This window comes from Aptenodytes patagonicus, chromosome 7 (assembly GCF_965638725.1).
Source record: "Aptenodytes patagonicus chromosome 7, bAptPat1.pri.cur, whole genome shotgun sequence".
NCBI classification, from domain to species: Eukaryota; Metazoa; Chordata; class Aves; order Sphenisciformes; family Spheniscidae; genus Aptenodytes; species Aptenodytes patagonicus.
The window spans coordinates 43,594,178-43,619,673 of NC_134955.1; the positions used below are offsets into that span (position 1 = coordinate 43,594,178).

Here is a 25,496-nt window from a genome sequence, read left to right on the forward strand (position 1 = left end):
TTTGCTATTTATTCTTCCATACGCTACAAGAAACAGATCAAATTGACCTGGAATGTGATTTTTTTGAACAGTGATAATTTTACATACGTAGAGAGAAACTTTAGCATCTTTGATTCTATATATTCATATTTTTACAATTATCAGTTGTAATGCCCAAATGAAATCTCCTTCCACTCTGTGATCTTCCCAAATGTTTTGCAATAGCAGTTCTTGGTCCAAAATCCCAATCCTATTGAAGTTGATAAGCCAAATCATGCTCCCATTATAAACAATGCAAATCTCTGACTTCTGTAATGAAGTTGTTCCAGTATTATGCATAATGTTATACAATTACAGTGGGGGTGAGCACTTTCTTTAACATCATGACCTCTTCTTACATATCCATGATAATTTTTTCTTCTTTTCAGGATTTCCTTATACAGTAAGAACATAGTTTGAAATACAACTATAAGCAATCCAGCAATCCATTAGATAAATTCATTGCAACAAAGTAGTCTGCCACATTAAATACTGTAGATAATTCAGCAAAGTTTTGTTGGGTTTTTACCTTTAGATTTTTAAACAATGGATGCTGTTAGCTTTGGTAAATAACAACAGCTTTGTTTTGGCAGTAGCTGCTGCAGACTCCTAAATCCAAGTTATTTTATCTAACAGTGTTTTGATTAAATTTATTCCTCTCCATCTAACTTAATTTTTTTATTTAATGCAGTTTTCAAGCTATGAAGGAAAGTAAATTTACTGTAAATCTAGACTCTTTTTTGCTAGCAAAGAAATGCAGTATATGTTTGCTTTATAGCTTCCATTTTATATCTATAACATATCCTACTTTTGAACTGTGAGATTTCTTTTCTCAGAAACAAACTCAGAAGTTATGCTTGCATCTACAATCTGCAGGTAGGTTGGTACCTCCACATAAGGAAAATATATTTTTAAACTCTTCTGTAATTTTGAAGAGGAAATTTCCCCTGCCAATATCTGCATGTAAATGTTCTTCTTCCATCTTAAATAATGTTTCTTACAATGCACAATATGTGTGCTGCAAATAAAAGTCAGGTTTTGACACCTTATGTTTATTAAGTCTTTGTGTTTGACTGGCTAACAGTGATCACACATCCCAAAAAAGATTTTGCACACTTTATTGTTTGTGCTCTGAGCTGTATAATTTCAAACGTACGCTATGTTTATTTTAAATTTTATGGAACCAGGCATGGTGAAAGAAAATACCACCAATTAGAAACAGTGGATAATGTTAGATCTTACTGATCATGATACCTTTATGGGACAATTTGATGTCAGAATGAAGTCTTTAAAATTATTTCTTCTCTACATATGTATATGTGTAGAAATCCCAATCCTTAAGCATGCAGGGATGCAAGTGGTTCATAATCAGTCATGTTGGCCAGGAAAAGGCTAATGAGTGAGCAGTATTGAGGGATATAAAAGCCAACTAATCTAATTGAAGAATAATGGTGGACTCATTTGACTACCCAGAAATTTCACACCTTGACAAGATTTCAATGAACACTTCTTGATACTTGAGACACTTGTGCTTCTTGGCACGCAGAAGTGACGGGTCTGTTTTCTACCTTAATCTTTCATATTATAAAGGAGTTCATTCAAAAATAGTTATAGTTGAGCCTCTAACGTAATTATGTTCAATATCATGGTGTAGGTAGAAGGATTCACATCACAAACTACCACTGCTAATACCAAGTGAGCTGGGATATTTTGAATAAAGGAAAGAGCTGAATATAGCCCATACAGGGAAATTGTAATCCATAGATTCATTAGCCAGTATTGGGAAACTGTAATCCATAAATTCATCATGAAACAACTGAATGGCATCATGTGTGAACTTACTAAGAGTAGTAATCACTCTCTAAATGGTGAAGTTTCTGAGGTTATTGTGAAACTCACATCTTTCAGAAAAACTATGAATCCATCACAGTAAAGACAATAGGAATATGTCAAGTACGGGCAGTTAAATGCAAGGTGGTAATTTGGAGAACTAATGGCAAGACTGAAAAGTAATTTGGGTTACATGCAAAAAAATAACAAGAAAGTCTATTTATTGGTAAATACAAATTAACTACTCGGTTTACTGAATTTGCATGGAATAAAGGCAGTTTAGTTTATGTTCTTTCCATTAGTCTAAACCACAAATGACACTGAGGTTTTACAATTGGTCACTGAGATCAAAACAACTGCAATCAAAACCTGAGATTTCAAAAAAGAAGATATCCAAGCAAACTGATACGTTCGGGAGCAGCAAATCAGCAGGTCTAGATGGAATAAACAAAAGAAAAAATATGAAGGAAAAGTGAAATGGCCAAGCTGCCAAAAAATGTAAAATGTTCCAGTAAAATAGCAACCAGAAAGCTGCAGGGTAACAATGATTACCTAGGGGAGAGACATTTTCCTGATCTACAGAAATGTTTTGAAAAACAGTACCAAAATTACCTTTAAAAATGATGTGGTTTTATATGTGCTATTTCTATTAACACACACACGTGACATAATATAACAAGTATGAAATGGCTTTAGACTTGAATTGCAAAAATGACTGGAGGTATAGGAATATTTCTTTCTGAAGAAAGATGTAAAAGACTAGAATCATTTTCCTCATAGTACCCTAGGTATCTTTTTACAAGGAGACAAAAGCATTCAGTAAAACTCATATGGAAGATCAGCGAAATAGGTAAAAGGAAGCATGTTTGTCGAGCACTGTGAACATGTGGAACTCATTGCCACTAGCTATTGCTGCAGTCAAGAACAGGGCAGACTTTTTAAATATGTGGGCATTTATATACAGTGACAGCATTCGCTTCTAATTTCAGTTAAACTATTTTTATAGAGGAGTGTATCGTGTTTCAAGTCAATTTAGATACCAATTGGTGATTTAAGGAAGAAAGGTATTCTACATGCACATTATTACCTAATGGTGCACAACAGGTCTTCTGGCACTTTTTCCAGAGACATGTGTTGTTATCTATAATCAGAAAGAGATTGTTGAACAAGCCAGTCCTCTCAAGTCCTTTAGGAACAAGGACTCTTCTACTGTCCTTTATTTTTCATTAAATATAACATTTGTTTAGACCAACACAAGATAAGTCTCTTTCTGTTTATGGTTGAGTTTCTATAATACCACATAATACTGCATGATATAGCTCATGAGCTTCTGCAAGCTGGCCATTTCACGTTACACTTATGTCTTCGCTGAAGAACCTCCTCCTTGCTTTCTTCAGGCAAAAGGCAGTAGACCTTGGAAAATGGTGGTTAGTAAATGAACATCAGACTCAGAATATGTTATGCACTAAAAATGACTGGGGCCTGGAACAGAACCTAGAGATTGTAGCAGACATTCCTCATTTTTCTCCCATTTCTCAGCAGTGATGGCCACTGTTGGAAGTTCATCTAATCTGGGATACTAGGCTCTATAGACCCTCAAACCATTGCGTCTGTTCTGTGTCTCTGATCAGGGCAGGTTGCCTATAGCAGAAGAAATACCTTGTACACAGCACTCGTATATTGTCCTGCAGTACATCTGCAAAGTCATTGAGCTATGAATCAGTGTATTAAAGAGGTAGCATTCTTGTGCATTTCTTTATCTTTATATTGAGGTATGCATTATCAGTGCTAAATAAACAAACACAATGAAGTTACTACACTTACCTCCAAGTTTCAAGACTATAATTTAGATTTGGGAGTTTCCCTGTGGCTTTGCAGTTTACAAAATCAGCGGTAAAATGCTATAAAATCACAGCTGCATTCCGAGCCAGAGATGACTCTTGCTATATAAAGACTAGGAAAATCAAGTGTTGTTTGAGGAATACAGGTTGGGGAAATGGGCAGCAGGGAGAGGGACTGAACCTGGAAGCAGCACAGTTAATCGCCTGTTCTAAGGATTGCACTCATACACTCCAGATAATGGGGAGAGGGTGGAGGGAGGAATTTAGAGTAGCTTAAAGTCATTAAGCCGGAAAGACTATCTGATTCCTTCTCTGTAGCAACATAAAGTACCTTATTCAGGTAAAGAAGGGCTTTACTTACTGTAAATCTCACAAAGTTTATGCCACCCCAGATACAAACTTCACACTAACTTGTTCGCTCTGGGGAAGGTTCACAGTTTGGTTTTGTTTTTTCGGGGGTTTTTTTGAGCAATAATAGTCTTTGTAAGATGGCTGCAGTGTCAGCATTTATCTTGAAACTCTTGGATATTAGTTTTGACTGCAGTCACCTCTCTGACAAGTGTTATTGCGACTGTGTTTTATATCCCTGTTCAGGATGATTTCTAATGATAATGCTCTGTCTACCTCACTGCTTCACACTAAATTATAGATGCCACTATGACAGGACAAACTATATCCAAGTGCTAAACTCTACTCCCTTTGTGTGATGTCAGTGCCTTCACTACTTTGTGCCTGGAATTAAAAACAGGAAAGGAAGATATGCAAAACATTTCTGCTTAAAAATAATGTTCTGTCAGTTATTAAACAAGTGATATTTCATTTAATCAGCTCAAGGGGATTATTTTAAATGAAAAGGCAGAGAGTATGATTTTATTAACACATTCCTGCCCTAGAGTCCTACTGTAATAATTCTTTACTTGACTAAATTAAAAAGTTATAATTCAGTCCATCCACAACAAAGACTTATGGATAGTTAAATTTCATTAGTTTTTCTATTTTGAGTTGTGCATGGAATAAAGGGGAGGAAGGCATCATGTCTCCAGAAAATATGTCGTGAAGTAAACATTACATTATGAATACAAACAAACCAGACTTTTAGTGAAGAATGTTATATTATCCAGTTTCCACTTGTTAATCTGATACCTTCAGCTTTAAAACCATGCTATTTGTGCTGTCTCTGTGCATAGGTGTTTGCTAAAACAAAGGCTTTTATCAAGTAGTGAATTTTTTTCAGCCTAGAAAATGTGAACTAAGGCAGACTAAACCTACTACTCTTATCAGCCTGAGAGTAATTGCACTTGTGTTGACTATAATACAAATAATGCTCTATAAACCATTTTGACCGATGATTTTTAATTAATTAGGCATGGGAAACACTACCGAAACTTAGCAGGAGGATATGCAAAAGCCATTTGAATACACACATGTGTATCTGCACTCGCGTGCACATATGCACATTCATACAAATCTATCTGTAGAAGCAGATAAATAACAAGGGTGTCACTAGTGAATCCATAATTAAGAGTATGCTGAGATTGGGAAGTGTACTTAACATCTTGTTTTAGGTGAGATAAATAAATATTTCTGTGTATATGACAATATACATAAGACTTTTTTCCTCTTTCTTCTTACGCAGTTCTAATAAAATAGGGTCTATAGCTGTCCTTAAAATTTTGGAGGATGACGTTGAATATTAAATCAAGAACAAGCAATTTTTAACAATATTTTAGGCTAAAAGTGTACACAATTCTCAAAGTGGATCCTTGTAATTGTAATACACTATAGGTCCATTTTTTGAAATGAGCACATAAATGTGTTCACTTTCATCTGCTATGTCTCAAATTTAAGACAGCTGACTAAATTCTGGTCTTGTTTATGGATATAAATCTTAAGTAACTATACTGAAATCTTTGGTGATATTCTGCATTTGCTCCCATGAAAACTGAGAGTAGGATTTAATCCCATTGCTATAAAAAGAAACTGGATATTACTCCTGGGAAGGTTAAAACCATTCTATCTGATATCACTTCAGATTGAAAACTGTGTAATAAATAAGGAAACAAGTGATAGATCAGACAACTGAAAGCAAAGAGTAGGTAGCTAAATATTGTAAATAGACAGAGAGACCGAGTTATTTTTTTATAAATTCCATCTCAGAGGATTACTTCATTTATCTTTTGAGAGAGACTTTCTCATTACAAGAGGTATTTCACTAAAAAATTAATTGTTTATTAAGAATTAATTAAATAGGTTAGCATGGGACTATCTGATCAGGGAATATCAGTCTCAGTACTTTGAACTTGCAGGTGCTGCAGTGGTTGTAGTTAAGACATTATATTGGAGCTTTCCTTCATTGCAAAGGGTTGTGTCAAGAAAATCTTTAATATAAAAATAAAAAGCAGTTCATGCATAAAGCATGACGCCCTAAAGCATAGTAGATCTGCTTATCTCTGTTTAAAACGAACGGTACCTGGTATAGTTTACATAACAAGGCAGGGATCAGTTTGATAAAGCATTTATATCACCTGGGGAACACGCTGGCTCATTTCCTCAACACCTTTCCGCATGACTCGTTCACCAGCAAGTATAATAGCAAACAAAGTTTTAATAGGTCGAGAGCAGAGGACCTGCTTGTGTTAAAGCAAAAGACATTTCAGTTTGCCCTTTGACAAATAGCTCATATTTCAAGCCAGGGTCTCTGCAGCTGATCATTGGATGATAATTATTGATTAAATCTTTTACGGACAAATCCTTAATTGCATTTGATCATTTGCAGCCTTAAAGATGTTTTTTATAAAAAGCCACGTTAAAGCTTAATGCTTATGTGGTGTACATAAAATGTGTACATTATCCAGGGGGAACCAAATAAAGGACCAAGATGGACTCTTGCCCCCCAGATGCAGTGGCAAAGCTCTAGTGACCTCATTAGAAACAGGATTTCACCTCAGAACATTAACATTTTTGGCAAATCCTACAGTATAAATCTGCAAGTTAACATTTGAAAACACTTTTTTAAACAAATGAATTTCAATTTAGTTTGCAATTAAAATCTGTTGTTAGACTAACAGATTTTTTTTGTCACTCTTCCATTTTGTTTAATGTAATCCAGGATATGAGTCACATTTGCTTGTTGTTTCTATATGTGAAGCAAATACTGTAGCTGCTGTTTCTGTCATAGCACATCTGCTCTGCTGAAAACTGCAAAATGATAGATAAACACATGGACAGGAAAAGAAATAGATGAATAACATTTTGTAATTATTTTTTCAGTGAACAGTAATCATCACCAAATGTCTTTGCAGTTCAAAGGCTATTTTTGTTAAGCGGACATACATGGAGCTTCCATGCAAGCTATTGTAACTTTTTGGTATTTTTATTTTAAGTACTGAAAAATATGTTTTCCCCCAACTGGCACTTTCAGGACTGCATAGCAAAAGCAATATTGTGTTCATCAGCTGTCCCATAACAAAGGAAAAAATTGTTCAGTGAAGAGAAGAATTATTATACTTTGCCTTTTCTGGAAAGTTCAACAGTAGAATACATCTTCCTTAGAGCATAATTAATAACAATTTGTGATGCCTTTATGCACAGATACAATTCAGAGTATCTGTTCACTATATATAATGTAACAAAAATAAGCTGATATCACTTACAGGTTATGTATCTAGCATCCCACTGGACATAAATCAATAATTGAGCCATAGATAAATAGATTAGACGTGGCAATAGGAAGGGAAAAGAAGCTGAGAAGAAAATCCACAAAAACAATTTTGCAAAGCTTGTCTTACGTTTTCATCAGAAACTAAGCAAAATAATGTGACAAGGGCGGAAATCAAGTCATCTGGCAAATTCTTGTACTTTACTTTTATCAGACAATGTAATACAGCACAAGACACTAAAAATAATAATAATAATGTGTTGTCTAAGGACAGGGTGGTAATACTATGCCTTTTATTCAGAAGCATCCAACCCCAACAGGCTTTATGGTACCTTCTTCATATGCTTGGTGCTCTTCTAATCACATAGGCCTGTGCACCGTTCATTCCTTCCTCCCCCCAAACTGTACGTCCCTTCCAGACACGGGGAACCCAGGAGAGCTGCTTAAATGGCAGCTGTTGTCTGCACAAAAGCAATGTCCACGTCTCTATATGCTGCTGTGCAGTTGTTAGATATAAACTCTTGGGAATACATGCCTTACACAAGCTTAGAGGGGTGTCTGTTTGGGCAACTCTCGGCACTCCGAGGTGCTCTAGCAGACCTGAGGAATCTGTATATAGATTGTGGTTAGCAAGATGCTTTTTCTACAGGCTTTTTTTGCATGAGCTCTTTGTAAGAGTGCATGTGACTGCTGACTTCTAGTGGCTGGCCTGCAGATGACATCAGTCCTGGTACTACTGCCCCTGACAGAGATTCTCCAATGGCTCAAGTGTGAGGCGATATGTGGCACTCAAGCAGAAATGCCTGAGCATCTCCTCTCTGCCATCCTCTACTAATCCATGGAGATGCATGGGGGTTGTCACTGGGACAGGGAAATTACACAAACAGGCTAAACTTTGGCTGAAAATGGCAGAGTATAGTTGTGAGCTATAATTGTGATCTATGCATTCAGCAATTATGTGATACAAAACACACAGGGGAAAAAAAAATCATCAAATTGCTTTGTTTCTCTTGCTCCTCGTGTCACTTGCCCCCCTCTGCCTCTATGCCTCAGGAGAATACAATATATTCCTCAAACACCTGCCCCTGTTGCCATGCTGCATGTCATTAGGGTTTCTGCCCTGGTTTTGGCTTTTGTTGCTTCATGGCGCTCTCCTTGTATGACCTAAATTTTGTTGTGCTCAATCCAAAGATCTTTGGCATTATGGAAGCTTTGTGAAAAAGGCCTATCATCATTCATACAGTTCAACATAAACGTAAAGAGTTGTATAATGAAATATGTCTTTAAAGGAACCTTTTAAGACAGATTGGCTTATTAGAATTACATTATTATGAATCTATTTCTATGCATTAGGTAAGGGGACTACACTGGCAAAAAAATGTAACGTGTGCCTCAAGTCATAATTCCTAAGTTCTTTCTAATGTCCTAAATAAGTGACCTAATTTTCAAAAATGGTGAGAACCAATTCGTCTCTCACATGATTTCCATGACAGCTTCCAAGTGCAATTTTAAAGCTGACTTGCAGGATCAGGTCCTGCTATTGTCAAGTGAGGTGAATTAAGGAAGCTGTGTATTCCTCTGAACTGCTCAGCTGTGAACTGTCAGAGTCAAATAAAACTGGGCAAGGCAGAATAGGATTCCTGTATGAAAAAGAAGAAAAAACTGTACCAGTGAAATTTAGATCAGCAGAATACAGTTTGCTGTATTAGAATTCAGTTACAAATCAGCTCCAGAAATACTGCTCTAGCAAAGAAAAAAAGCCACATGCTGTTCATAACAATAAGTGGTTAGGGCTTCACTTATACACTTCCCCCAAAAGAAATGGTCTTCTAATTAAACAATTGTTCACAGAAATCACATCCCAAGAACTGAAGGAAAAGAAATGGAAAACTCATGATTGTTCCTTTTATATTTTAGTACTATGAACTGAAATACAGTTTATCACAAAACTAGATTTTTCTTCAGTTCAGCCTGCTGTTTATAGTAAAAGAAAATTACATATTAACATAAAGCTATGAATCCACTTTTAAATTCTTCTTCTGATGTTGAAAGGCCCTTCATACTCTTCAGATGAGCCTTGTTAAATATATAGCTCCCTCTTCAGCACCTTCCTTTACTCACAGACCTGATTACGATACCTGTGGTTGTGCCACTGTATCTAGGACTTCATAGCTCAGATGATTCTTATGCGCTAATTCTAACTTTTTAACTCTCTTGACCACAAAACTGATTCATTTGCCATAAAAGCAAATCAAGCATAAAGTAAATCAAAACTTGGAGCATGTCTTATTTATCTGTGCAGTTCTCAAGTGTACTTACTGGGTTCCCGGTTTACTCAGCAGCTCTGTTCCACAGGAACCCTGCTTGCTTTTACCTTTCCCCTTTTACTTTAATGACTGCATTGTATGGGCTGAATTTATTGGTGATTTTTCTGAAAGGAAGCCAGAGGCTATATACCAAATGTTTGTCTTTCTTTGCATGAGGCTGTGCTGAGGTTATTCATCAAAAGCCTATGTCTTCTGTCTTTCTGATACTGTGGTTTTCCACCCCAGACTGTAGACAAGCAGCTGTTCTTTCTCCTCAGAATATTTTAGTGGTGTTTAATTGCTTGCTACTGTAAATAGTTGTTGTGTTGACTAACTGTTGCATTTCGTTTTCACTTTTGTCAAACCAGAGTTGCTTTCAGGCACCCACATGCTGTAGTATGTTAAATCCCAGCACTGGATGCATGCAGACTTCAGGAAGGAGTACTTTTATTTTGTAGGTTGTTCTGAGACAGGACATAAGAAGGATAATACCTCCCTAACCGTAGGATTTGGTATGTGGCTTGACCTAAAAGACTCAAAATGGAAGGTGAGAGCAAGCTCCACTTCTAAAGCTCTCTTGTATTAACAGTCCGTCACAACTCTTCTTTAACTTAGCATGTGACTCACCTGCTCATTAAAGCCAAATCAGTTAGGCAAGGCTGGGCTTCCTCTGAGAAGAGGGACCTACACTTCCATTCTCACGTAATGCTGCAGCTTCTTTCTGGCTCCTCACGTTTGAGGTCTGGGACAGGGAGCTGAAAGCAAGTAGAAGCATTACCCCAGGAATGTGACATTGCAGTATACAAGCATGGACAAAGATGATCATTGTGTTCAGGCTGAGTTCTGCTGTTTGTCATTTATTAATGTTGTGGCATTTATGCCATAAATTCTTTCTAACTCGTGAAATCTCTTTTGGGAGAACCCCACAAGCAATGTAGTCCAAGGGTGTTTGCTGTATCCGTTTGATATTTGTGTAGGCATCAGTATGCTCATCATGGAAGGTCCTATATATCAATTAATCAGCAATATTACTAATGTCAGTTTCTATGAACACACATCTCTCTGTTGTATAAATATCAGCTGATCCATTTGCATGAGTCACTTATCTTCTAACAAGAAAACTTTATGGTTCATGATTTTGCATCAAAAGTTAATCATTGTCTCATGGCTCCGTTAGTGTTCGATAAAATGGACCTTCCCGGAGAACATTCAGTGAGCGTAGATGGATGTGACACTTAAGGCACTCAAAGTATAGCTAACAAAGGAAAAACAAATGAGCATTGCTTACATGTTCAGCATTACCTTTAGGAGGTCTACAGAGATTTTGGTCTCTGTTTGCACTAATCTTATGTTAGTGACTGTCATATTACATTAGCAAATTTAATCTTTGTTAATGTGATAGAAAGTTGCTAATACAATGAGACTCATTATATTAACAACTTTTGCATCATGTTAGCAAAAGCAAAATTTGCTAACGGAATGCAAAAATTACCAATATGATGAGGTAATCATTATCATTATTCTAACACCTGATTATATTAAGCAGCTACTAACATTTTTTATATGAAATCACTATTTGCACGGTACTGGGATTTTCTAGGAGAATCTGGGGTGCCTAAATAGGAAAATACAAATACTTTTTAACAACAGCTTTTTGGAGATATGGGCTTTATTTTGTATTGTGATATAAATATCACTTAATCAAAGTCATTCTGAAATTAAATTTCTTGACATAGGAAACTTTTTTCCCATGGAACAGTGAACCTTATAATGAGCTATGTCGTGACTAAACCAGTAAAAGAGTGTAAAGAGAATGTGGATCACTGTTGGTCTTATATCACCTTTTGGCTTTGAAAAGTAATTTCACATTAGAAGTCATATTTTGCAGTTTATAAGAACTTACTTATGCAGTATTTCATTAAAACGTGTTCATTTCACTGTTACGATTTGTATTTTTTGTAGCAAGATACACATGTATTGTAGAATATATTTGCATGTAAGATTTATAGTCTTCCCTGATTACCTTATAACTGTCCATTAAAAATGTACCAGGATTAAATTACAATTATTATAATAATATTTTTAATATACAGAATATAACCTGACAGCAAAACTCTTTGCAATATATAACATGCTACATCTCTATTATAATTTATTTGAAAACAGCCTGATTATTATTATTATTCTCTATAAAGCCTTCATTCTTATACAAGCTATGTAATAACAATCTTTTAACTTTAAAGATTAGCTGTAAAGATTGAGGAAATGGACTTCAGCATAGAGTCTTCATGAACAATCCCATAATGGTAATGGGCAGGCTTTGCAAGCTGCTTTCTGCCATGTAAGTAGTAGAGTGGGGAAAACATAGAGAACATTTTGGATGTATAATGAATATGCAGGAAAGGCAGACATCTTAGGCCAGCTGGAGGATGGAGCTTCTCAGTTATGAAGAGATGTTGCACTTAATGTTAAGTCCATTCAAGGACCTGTAATGACTTCAGCTGAAAGTACTTGAACTTTTCAATACTCAAAGAAGAGAACCACACCACAGATCTCCTTGGCTTCAGGAATTACTCCTACCTTAACAGAAATTAGCTTTATGTTGCTGCTTTTAACTTCTAGAGAAAGTGCATCAGAATGTTCCGATTCAAAGCCAGCAAATGAAGGAAAGAGAAGGTCAAGGAGTTGGGTATTCCTTCTGGAGAGACTCCATTTTTTTTTGTGTGCTACTGATTACTTAGAAACCACTGGAGAATTTTAAACCTGGTGGCGGATGAGTAAACAAGAGAAGCATCTCCTGCCACAGATCTTTATATGGAAGAGGAATTTCTTAGAAACACAGGACTTCATATAATATATGAGTGAACATTGTCTATCTAGCCCACTAGCTTGTCTTTTAGAGTAGCTGGTACCAAATATTTCCAAACCATATGTAAAATCTACAGAATGGTAACTGTACCATATAAGTTGAAGCATGACACTTGATATCTCATGTAAATTTTATTATACATAGTGTAGCATGGTTATTCTTGTTAGCCTCATAGATATTTAGTCCTTCTTTTGAAGTTCTTTTATATATATATTGATTGTGAATTGCATAGATTACATGTTGTGGGGGAAAAATTTCTTTTTATCATTTTGTCTTTATCAGCTCAAAATGTGTTTTCCCTTCAATTTATTGGAAATCTCCTTGATCTTATATTATCTTCTATGCATCATTCATTATTTTATGTACCTCTTGTCACATCACTTCTTATTTACCTGCTCTCAAAGCTAAATATTTATAATCTCATTAATCTCTCTTCAGATGTCCTTCTACTAGAGTTTTTCTGTTTCCATTATTCTCTTTTTTAATAGCGGATGACCAGAACTGAACACAATACTCAGTGTAAAGCTTGGACTATAAATTTACATAATGGCATTGTAATATTTTCTTTATTAATTTTAGATTCATTTTCATTGTGTTCTAACATCTCATTTAACTTTTTAGTCATAACGGTCTCCATACAGAGCAGATGTTTTCACTGAGATATTTCCATTTCCTTTTATTGCCTAGTTATAGTTATTTAAAGCTCAATATACAGGAGTAGTTTCTTCAAAAGTGTGCTACATCTTGCACTTGTTAGTATGAAATCTCATCTATTGCTCTGTTGTTCAGTTGTCTGCTCTGATTGCTGTTTAGGTCCCTCTCATGTTCCTCCTGATCATAGCTGCATTTTTAAGTCTTTCTACACTAACACTCACTATCCAAGTAAAACACATAGCAGATGGGAAGTCTGCAGATGCTTTCCACCGATTTGCTTAGTTTAGGTATGTATTTAGCATGAACAGGTAAAATGTTGAAACTGTCCCGTAAGAATAGAGGCTAATAACCCAGATAGGTCAAAACCAAAACTAGACTCCTATGCCTCACTCTTTCCTTCTTTTTCCCAGTACCGCATCTGAGGTAGAACACAGATAACTTCTGTGGGGAGGGAAGTTGTCTTTTATTTGTTCATAAGGATATGGTATCCTGTAAATTGTAATGTGAATGGAAATGCCCTAAATAACAGACAATAGAAGAAAATAAAATGCTGTAAAAAGAGATAAAAACTAGAAGAGAAGAAAAAATGTAACCTGCTGGAAGTTGGTATCGGAGAGGGAAAGCAGGCGTTTGTGTAAACCACGAACCCAGGTACAATTCCTGGTTTTAGGCACAAGGTGAAAAATGTCAATGTAGAAGTATTTTATATACTTCTGTAAACACAAAAGAATATGTAAAGATGGATATATTTATATATGAACATAAAGTCAAAGGTCAGATCCAGCTCTGCTTAAGATTTACCAGCAGTAAGGTATGTTTCTTTCTAATTCCCTTTCTTCAGTATAAGCCTGTATTTTTTATTGTCTTGGCACTCTAGTAAAGCAACTAACCTTGTTAAAATACGTAATATTTTTATCTATTGGAAGGAATGCATATGAATATGCTTTTCAAATTTCGAAATGAAATTATCTGCACTGGTACTCTTCAAGGACAGAAGGGTTAGCTGGCACACAGGTGGGAGAAGAGTTGCTCATTAGGGAAGGTTTGTTATACGGTAACGTATAATTAAGGTAATGGTTACAGCTTGTGTGACAGCAAACACTCTGGCAGTTGTTTGATTGCCGTCTGGGTCAGGAGATCAGCTCTTTCTACAAGATGTATCCACATTAGTGTGTTAGTGAACAGGTTAGAAAGCAAATTACAGCTGCCTTTCTTAGGCATATTACTGTCGAGGCTCATTGTTTGGGGTTTTTTACTGTACATCAGCAGTAATATGGCTTCTGAAGACTTCATGTGACAGGTTAGGCATTTTATCCTTTGAGTAAACAGTAATCATGGTGTGAAGAAAGTGGGGCATTGGAGATTTTTCCCATTCTTTGAGAATTCCATTCTTCCTTTTTAGTTTGCTCCAAGGGCTCTTTGGGGATACATATATTAAGCCCTTTAAATAGTTCATAATAAATCTTTGTCTCAGGCTGATTCTGACAGTTTTTTAAAGAGTCTTTTAAGAGAGAATCCTCAATCATTTGTTAATCCATGGGGTGATCTTCAGACATGGAGGAAAAAGAAACAGTGCAAGCTCCAGGGTTGTGAAAATACAATGTAGAAAAATTTTAACTCAGAAACACTCAGGAAATACTGTACCATGGAAGTTTCACCAATCATACCGTGTTCTGCCTGTGTCTAAATGATCATTCTCCAAGTTACTCAGTTTGCAAATACTGGAAATAGAAAAATGGGCTAACAGAAAAAGGAAGAGCAATTATTATTGAACATCTTCTTATCTTAGTTTTAGCTTTATTTTGCTTAAAGCTTGAATTGAAGGGGCATTATGGGAAAAAGAAGTCATTGTTCCCATTGTTAAAATAAAGCAAATAAATAGAAGTAGCATTCCTTCTGTTAAGTGTTTACCATTCAAACCTTGTGATAAATCTGCCAAAATACCTGCACTGTGGGCTGATTTTTAAAATGCCGTTTCCTGTGTAGTATGACAGATTCTGATTGTGTCTGTCAAAAACCTTCTTAACTCCACATTGCAAAATAAATAAATAAAGGGGAAAAATATAATAAAAGTAAGATGTCCGGTTCATTTGACATCTGTTTTCACCAAATAATTTGCGTGAGTTGTTTCCTAAGAATAATGCATGGCTGCAGCCCACTGGAACTACTGTTAGGTATTTGTTTTCAGCAGCCTCAAGTCTGTCATTTTTGGAGATACCGGTTCTCAGCTCTCTTTGAATTTCAATGGCATAGTGCTTGTCATTATTTTAGGCTTTTTTGTAAATTCTGCATAAGCAAAGAAATCTATAAATGCTAACTTATCTGTATAAGAACCCTCTTAGTATATCTTAGGAATGTTGTTGCCCTATTTTAATTTAATATGCTACCCTGAGGAGAAACTACTGTAACGGGAACAGGGAAGGGGTACTAATAAGGGACAAAGCTATAGAGAAACCTGGATAGCTGGACTTCTTACCAACTGAGCAGTACATCCCAACAGCATGAGCTACCTGCCATGCCAGCTGTGCTAGCAAGTTCCTCAGTGGCAGCAGGTTTAGCAGCCTGCCTGGTTCTGCCTAGCCTGTACTGGGTCATGGAGTTTCTGTATGACAGATGAGAGGGAACAGTTGCACAGCAACTCTTGTGATGATGGAAATGTTAATAGCATTCTGAAATAAATTTGGATGCGTAGTACTGAGGACATCAGTATTTTCATGTTTAAGTAATAGTTCTATTCACAGGATATTTTTAAGTGTTACTTGTTTGGGGCAAGGGATGGGAAAGCATATTGCTTAATTTTTTCCATTATTCTTTTTCTTTAGAAACAACATTGTTAGTCACACTGTTTTTTGACATGGATAAGTAGATTCTGAGTATAAGATATTGTATGTTTTCTGACATTTTAAAAGTGTTGCTTGACTGTCTTCTGAACTATGAAGCCATGCAGCTGGAGAAAGAAGTTCCTAAGGTACATTAGACCAGGACTTTCTACATATCCTGCAAAATCTGCAGCATTTCCCTTTATCCCCCAAAGAATCTGCATATTGTCATGATGCTTAGCACCATACCTATTGCCACTCTCCAGTAATAAAGTTATCTGTGAGCCAAACATTAAACCCTATGAGGAAAACGTTCTTCTCGCCAATTACATTCATTTTCCCTTGACAACATATGGCTTTCAACTCCGACTCGTTTTTTTATTATTGAACCATTCTAAATTAGCTAAAAACTTGTTTTATAGAGAAAATGATTTCTTTCCTTCCATACTTCAAAATATTTATAAAATACCAGTTTGCATTTGACACACCAATACACACCCAGATAAGGTTCAAACTTGGAAAAGGGAACAGTTTGGTAGAGCCCATACTGGGCTCTTTGGACTCAAATCCAAAGAACAGAATGGAAACCTGTTCGCAGTTTTAAGCAGTTGTTCCCTGCTAGCAAAGATGAACCCAGATACTTGCCGTGTTTGAAAAAAATAAGAGGTCAAATGATGCCACGATCTCACCACCCTTTTTTGCCATTTTCAGTGTGTGAACAGAAAGTAGTAGGTCAGATAGTCCTCTATGTTTATTGCTGCTAAACCAGTAAGCATTCGCCACTAGTAATGATCAGTCTGTATTTGCACACATATGCTTGCTTGGTTTAAGCGTATGCCCAGTAGCTACGTACTTTTCTAGAAAGGTTATTCAGCAAGGTTACACAATTTGTGCAAAGTGATTTTTTGGCAGGATTCTATACAGATTGATATAGCAATGTGGTAGATACTAGCAACCAGTTACTGCCCCTTGGTTAGGCTGCATGGAAGATTCATGTATATAAAATAGTGTATTAAAGTAAACTTACAAAAGCAAAGAGCAATCATTGCAAATGTAATTTTTTCTTCCTCTTTGGGATTCTAATTTTAAAAGCATTAAAGAAGACAGCTGCTCATGCTGTGATATGCGCTAAACAGCCTGAAGGATGGAAAAAAATATATTTGTAGCTCATAATAACTATTGACCTTTCTGATATACAATGTTCTCTGTGTTAGCTATTCTGTTCTATCAACAGTGAAGATTGAACATGACTTTTTAATAGAAAACATGGGGTTTCAAGCTGCTTTCACAAAGGTGTTTATGTATTGTTATTTTGTATTGTAGTACAAAGACTAAGTCCTGATGCCCTTTGTCTGACATCATGTTTGTCATAAAAAAGCCCCACTGTTACTGACTGTTTTATATGAGGAATTGGCTCGTAACCATTTTATAGTCGTGATAAAAGCATTGCTCCACTAGATCCAGAACACAGGTATTGAAAATAGAATCCTCCAAATATCCCAGCAGCACAAAAGGTATTTTCTGAAGAAATAGATTCCTCAAGTGGCTATATTTACGGGGGTATTCCACTAAGATTTAAAACATTCACTTTTTGCATTCATACTGTTTGTTCCTTGGCATACACAGGCTGCTGCATAATAGCTTTTGCTGGATGTCACGTGCTCTCAAAGACTATCTTTATGATACTCCGTTTTTTCTCTTGAACTTTCCTACTGCTTAGTTGCTGAGTACAGAAACATCCACTAGCAGCAGCTTGACTTTGACACTTGTGTGTTTCCCCGGAGTGGGATCGTCCAAACATCAACTGAGCCGCGTGAGGTAACTCGGCTGCTCTTCTTCCCCTCAGGGAAAAGCTTCACCGAAACGCACCTCCCATTTGGCATATGAAAATCTGGAAAGCAACCTCTTTATTGTGCTTTTTAAGCCCAAGCAGGCTGGCAATGTTGGGCAACATCAGAAGGGACTTTTTAATGTTTGTTGGTTTTTTTTTTTTATGCCATGTGCTGGGAAGGAACTTTAGTGGGCCATTATTGGCAGCTCTGAACCACAGTTATTTTCACAGCTATGCTCTGGAGTGTCAGTTAATGATTCACAAGTTACTAGGCAAGAGCAGAAAACTAGCGAGAGAGAAAAAATACCCTCAGTTGATCCTTCTAGGGCATGAAAGGGGGGGAACAGCATCAGCATTTAATGGCAGTTTTGTGCTGAAACAAAATGCTCAAAATTGTTTATAAGAAGTTGCTCAGTAAGGATAACGATCATTTAAGTTGTGGAAACCAGCCACATCTCAAAGGAGATTTAGCATCTAGTCCTGTATTCCTCACAGGCCCATGAAGCTCTCAGGGAATTCAGTGAAGTTTTTACCCTCAAAACTAGCCAGGGTCCTTTTTTTCCTTTGCTGTTTCCTCATTTCCCAGTTTCTTTGCTCCATACCCATTCCCTAACAGAGGATAGATGTGCTATTACTTATGATCCTGTACTGTCCTAACATCAGGACCTTTCCTAGCCATTGGATGTGTTCTGTTTCAAACTTTATTAGAATTGCTGCAACGCAAATAAACAGTAAGGAAATGATACCATTGTGCTAATTTTCTTTGGGACTGTCACTGAACCTTGAAAATTTATGAGTGTTGCTGACCTCACATGAAACCAAGCCGACAGGTCAGGTCAGAGTATTTATTCCATTGCGTAAAATAAATTAACTTTAAATGTAAAAACATAGAAGCAAGTTTGAGCTTCATACAGAGTATGGTTTATGTACCACTCACTCACTAGACCATAACAGCTCTTTGAGAGTTGTTCCGGTCTATTGGATGGATGTGGATACATTTGCGAGTGTTTAGATAATGGATTGAAGCCCAGTAGACTGTAACATTTCCAAAGGCTTTTTCAGAGTTAAAGTTTCCTGCCATGATTAGTTCTGTTAATAGCAAATCTTTATTATGTTGTTTTCAAACAGGCAAAAAAGCTCTATGTATTTCATAGATCACTGACCTACCAAAATTTGTTGTAAAATCTGTCTTTCAACGTTATAGGAGTAACAAAAATCTTATTCGTACCTTCATCCTGGCAACACTTTATTTATAGCTCTATCCTGGCACCTAACATTCTATATTTTACCAGATATATAAAGAATTCTGTGGCATAAAGTTTACATGGGAAGTAAATTGCACGTGTTGGGAATTAATAGCCTGATAAGACATGTTTCTAGACTAAAAGAAGAAGAAATAGAAGGAGATGCAGAAGCAGAAGAAGAAGAAAGGAAGCTTTGAGAGGCATTAAGTAAAGTAATACTTCTTAGTTCAATAAAGAGTAGTTCAGATTACTTTGGTTCTGCAAGGATAATAGAACATTCAAAATTTTCTTTGTATAATAATAGGGAAAGCCTATCAATGAGTTTGTACTTTAGTTTGTCCTACATAACTACAGCCAGTACATGGGCCTAGTCTGGATTAAAAAACAAAAAGGGTGAGCTCATTATTTGTAACACTACAGGATAACTTTTCAAAGCATGGCTTATTTCTCTGCAGATGTAGTCTTTTGTGTGCCCAAAATATAGTATGCACGTAGTAGTGTTTGCACTTGTAAAATCTGCAAACTGAGCATTAACAATCACAGACAAATATAGTTTGCACATTAAAGTTGTGTTGTTTGTATGTGTATGATAGTTATGTGAAACTATAACTTATTTTGCCAGTAATTGCATGCACAGTTTTGCTTATCCATTGGTAAAACAGCATTAAACTCCTTTAGAGAATGCTGGCTTACTTTTGGCTGTGGTTAATGTTAAGTCTGGTGTATTTTGGGGAATAACACAAGCACATTTCAAAGACTGGTGTAACCACATACACCGGACTGAATGTTGACATGTGCAACCAAAGCCCTAAGCAACAGGCCACACAGGATGCTAGAAATGATAAAATAATAATCAGGAACTTGATCCAAGTCTTTTCATGGTATTCCTATTTACTTAAATGGGACCAGGCTCTAGTGGCTTAAGTTTCCCAAAGATAGGGAACTTGTGCTACTTGAGACATCCATCAGCCGCTCCAGAAAGACTTGGGTCTTCTGGAGGTCCTGTGTGACACTGCCTTTCCTGTACACATCTCAGACACTGTGGGGCAGCTCACAAGAATGCTGTAGACCTACGTGTGGACAACACAGCAGTTGTCATTTGTTCTCCCGGTTTCAAACATCTATGCTTAACAGTGTGCACCATCACATGTGGACCATAGCCTAGTAATTATAGATTTTGATTATAAAAATAATCGTATTTCTATATGTAAAAATATGTATATAATGTATTTTAATATTATGAAAAAATATGAAATAAATATATATGTAATGCTTCAATGTCAAATTAGTTGTAAAAAATTAAGGATTTTATATAATGACAACCTAACTGAAACAATCTGAGATGCCAGCCCATCTCACCAATTGTTGGATCTGGAAAATTTGGAGGGATAAGAGGGAAAAAACAAAACAAACAAATAAAAAAATTAGAAGAACCAGCTTTCAACAGAAGTCTGATAGGGTTTAAAGTTTTTATGCCTTTGATTTTCTAATAGGCTTATAGGTCATGAAAAGTGAATTGTCTTCATCTTGGAGGTAGAATGACAAGAAAGAACAGTTTATTATCTTGTCTGAAAACATTACCTAGCAATAAATTCTTTAGAGGAAGTCATCCTTCTTTCCATTTCTTTTGGAAGAGCTGCCCTGAGCCTTCCCCTTTTCAGTGAGGCCTTGGCCAGAACCCAGCATTATTCCCCCTGTGTAAAGGAAAGAAGGGAACTAAGTCACCAAAAGCCTGGGGTCCAATTCTTAACTTCTTCAGCTTTTCAGTAAATAGCAAAACAGAAATTTTACGAGTCTTACCAAGTTAGGTACAAGTGCTGTGAATTTCAGATCCAAATCTGGTTATTCAGGAATTCAAGTTCCTGTTTATAACTGGGACAGCTTACAGCAAAAATATTATTCCTACAGCTCCTTTTAGAAATAGTATTGCCTTGGAAGAATGAACTAGCCTCTTCTTTGCCACCTACAATGTTAACTAAATAGTTCAGATAGTCCTTGATTTTTCAAGATGCTGAGCACACCAGCGAGACGAAGAGAGCACCTATAGAAATTGCTAGCTCTGTGCTCATCGGTTGATCTCCAGGCAGGCTGCCCGTGTGCATAAATATGCCTAAGTGGTTCATCGGAATAGTCCAAGAATCTTCAGCACCTTCCTAGACCAAGCTTTAGCTTCCAGTACTTGCTCATGTTCAGCCTGCAATCAGACTGAACCCACTTCACTTAAAACCATGCATTTGCACAAGTGCTAAGTATAATTTCATAGTAACTTGCACTTACTGGAAATAAATTGTCTTAACTTGAAGCTTTTGAATTGTATTTGCTGGGCTAGTAGTTAGAAAAATCTATCTTTTAGCTTATAAAATGATCAAATTTGATCTGTAAGCTACTGAAAGAGAATGACCTTGGCAACAGTGCTTTTTTGAGAGTCACTTTTCTGATTAAAAACACACTTTAAGAGGCAATAATATGAGAAAAAACAGGAGTTAACTACTCAAGGTCAAATTTTCCTAGAAAGTCTTTTAATGCCTGGTTAGAGACAATAAACTGCACAGAAGAAATAGAAACATTTACAAAGATGCATCTAGTCCAACTGAAAATGATAGATTTATATTACCTAATTATTCATCTGAACATAATGATTCTCAGTTGCCTATGCAAAGGATTATAAGACTTTAAGAAAATGTGGGAAGAGGTTTGCAAGTGTAAAAGATAACATGAGAAGAGAGCTCCCTTTTTCTTATTATTTTGTATGTTCTCTTATTTTGTTTCTCTTTTAAGAGCTGTATAGGTGGTGTTCGAGAATGTCTCTTAAAAGCTGTATAGACACCTGTCTATACAGGTCTATAAGGAAGAGAAATGAAAGCCAGGTGAAAACTTCCTGAAATACTACCAAATCCAGAATTTCCTGTATGTTAAACCATAAGCTTTTTTCCCACCAACCCCCTAAATTCCTTGTTGGTGTTTGGTTTTCCTTCTGTAGCTTCTGGTCCTCCTAAGAATGAGAAGCCTATCTTTTATCTGTTTGGCATGCGAAAATGCATTTTTATCCTCTCAATTATTTTTAATGCATGTGAGGAAAAAAACCCAGAAGTTGGTGAATATTTATTCAGGCTGCTTTGGCAGAATTTCATTATTTAAGACATAAATCAAAATTGGAACTTCTTTTTTCCTGGGGGACAAATTGTTTATCTGAATTTGAATGTGCTTGTGAATCGGTCACAGGGATTGTACTTGTGCCATTGCTGTGTAATAGCAATTATTTGCATTGGTTTACATTGTTTTGCTCTATAGCGTTAAGGTAGTCAGGCTGCACACAGCTGCAGAGTACATCTGCAGATCACTGCAGGATCAGAGCCATGGACCTCAGTCCTCAAGTTATGTGGATGTTTATCAGTACACATTCCACTAACATTAGGAGAACTCCTCCAGCAGGTGAAGTTAAACAGTGCATGAGTGGTTTGTGGGGTCTGGGCCCAAGATTATTCCCAAGACAAAGCCCATTGAAGGATCGGAGCTACAAGGCTTGTTCACAAAGAAATGCTTAGGAGGAGATAACTAAATAATTTTGTGAATTGGCTACTAGTTCAACCTATCTCCCCGTTTGGCTCTGTGGCTCTTAGTCAACATTTTGACATTTATGAGACTTTTGTACAGGTATAGTGGGTTGCAGCTTCATGCCCTTGGAAATGGACAATGCATTCCTTGTGTCCAGAAATCTCATCCTGCATTAGCAGCTTTGGGAGTGGAAAGAGAAGAGGTTTATTCCGTTAGTAGTATCTGCCAAAGATATTTAAGGACACACAAAGGCGAGTGCTTTCCCAACAGAGTACACAGTTATCTGTTTTGCAAAGACAATCCAGACTTACTTTTTATACTTCTGAGCCTGACAGTGTATATATAGTGCTTTCATTCACACACAGTGAGCATTGACTTTTATCATATTATTAGCATTCTAAACTGACAGTTTCAGAGGTTTATAACTCAACAGTAGGTTTAGACTCAGTAAATTCAGCCCAGGAGCACTATTTTTCAGTGTAAAAGATGTCTTTAGTTACTACAGTATCAAGCAAAGCGGATCTTGCTTATTTCAGGCTTTTTTAAAGGTCTTGGATTACAAATTAAAGAAAAAAACCTCTTGAAAAAATGAATTGCTACAGAGTTTCATTCTGATGTCCCTCAGATTGCTAGCTTCCTTTGATATAATTGGAAAAAAAAATTGAAAAGGCTGAGTGATAGGCATTTAAAATCAACTCCTGAGAACTCATAATGGACCATATTCCATATATTCCTGTGCAAATCTCACTGACATTGGTGGATGCATTCTGTACACATCCTATTTTTAAAATCCTGCATGCATAATCACCGTTAGCATTGTTACAGTATCTACCGTGGGTGGGTGCAACTCTGAATGCAGATTTGTACTATCAGCCGTAATGGTTCTCTCCTGAGAGAAATTCAGAAAGCTGTTCATAAACTGTTCTGGACTTTTAGGTAACTAATCCCATCTCACACATACACTCTCAGGTACTTTTTGTTAAAGAAAATCAAACACTTCAGAATACATATTTATATGACAGACACTGTTCCAGTCTGTTGGATAAATTATATGCATTTTATAACATTCACTTACAGAGATGTATAGGTTTGTACATATTTTAGTAACAGCAAAATAATGTTAAGCTTATGATATAAGGTGACATGAGCCCAGAAAACGTCAATGCCAAGCACACTGTACTAGATGTCAGATGTTTTCCTTTCTTTCATAAAACTGTGTATGAAAGAGAAATTTTAATTTCAGTTGGTTCGGAATGGTACATATGTATTACAGCCTGATCATTTTTCGAGCGTGAGGTATTGTGTGTTTAATTAACATTACTTCTGTGTGTTTAGGTAATTACCATTAGAACACATGAGGACATATTGTACTTATTGCCTGTGCTAGAGCATAATGTGCTGGACTACAACAACTACACTTGTTAAGCTGATTTTAGCATTTCTTCACACAGCAGGAAGCACCCATGCTGTGGTTTCTTAATGTACTCTTTAACTACTGCACTATAGAGTACTGTACAATAAAAATAATCATTAATTATGATCCTCATCTTACCAGTACTGCTGCTATCCCGGTGACCCTGGTCGCTGTTTCAGGGTTCCATTATGCTGCACCCTGAAACACATATCTTTTCTTTCAGAGTTTTATTTCTTAGATGATATTGCTGAACAGAGCTGAATTTTTTGAGGACAGGTTTGTTGCATGGATTGTGATGGCTTCACATTTGTTCAGGTCTCCAAGGACCAGCACCAATAAATGTGAGAGAGACAAAAGCAGAATGGCATACTTTCCCATTTCCACCAGGATGAAAAAAATACTCTAAATTAAGTCTAACCTTAAATGTATAATCTGTCCTTGGAAGCAAAAAAAAAAAAAGGATATAGCATCTTCAAGCTCTTGGCATCCCTTACGAGAAGAAATTGGTTCTAAGGGTCTCTGATCTTGTGTTTTAGTAAAATAGAACTGCACGGCTGACTGACAGTTCTGATCTAAAGCATTTACGTTTAAGTTTTGATCTCTCTGCTTTTGATTAAAACTAATGAGCTCATTTAATTCAAAATGGGAATCTCTGATAAGAGAAATAAGGTTGATGTGATTGGATTAGAGGGGCAAATTAAACTCTTAGAGCAGAAGTTTGTGCTTATATAGTGTATTAAAAAGCTGTTGGCGTATTATGGCGTGTTAGATGATGAGAAAAATTTCATAGTAATTCATATTTAATCAGAAGAAATGAAAGTACTAAATATAACATGGCTCTGCTTTTCCCTCGAGTGATAAAGAGCTGTACATTTAAAATGACATCAAATTCGTGCTCTCTAAAACAAAAAAATCTTAAGAGAGACACTAAAGAAAGAGGCACTGTTGTCAGTTATTTCATCACAATAGAGTTGAAATGTCACAAACACAAGACAACGTGACCACATTAAATCAAGGACAATTCGACATAATCCTTAGCTCACAAACAAGCGTTTGTGTTTCTGTTGACTGCATAAACAAATGCTTTTTAAATACTTGAATACTTTCTACTAGTAGTTTGGTCAGTTCTCCAAAACAATAGCAGAATAATTTCAAAATAACTTTTTTATTCAGTGTTAATTACTCATTGAAACTGAAAGTTAGTTAATCTCCAATAATGCTTGCTTATTGTAAGCTGCTCCAGAATTTTCCCATGAACAGTATTTTGGGGAGAGTTTGGTTATCAGGGCTAAAAATAGCAATAATAAAAATTGTACACAGAATATCTCAGTGCTGACTGGTGTTATATCCACTATTTTATCATGGTTTATACTAAGTACTTATTTACTGTTTCAAGTGGTTGCAGTTAAGGGAGTGAGAAGCACAGGTGAGATCTATAGTTTCAAGAAGGAAGTATC

General features: G+C 36.3%; 1 protein-coding gene across 5 annotated transcripts in view; it reads left to right on the forward strand.

The window, feature by feature from the left end:
* NPAS3 (neuronal PAS domain protein 3) overlaps positions 1-25,496 on the forward strand; it is a 639,348-nt gene that overhangs the window by 552,184 nt on the left and 61,668 nt on the right. The window lies entirely within an intron of this gene.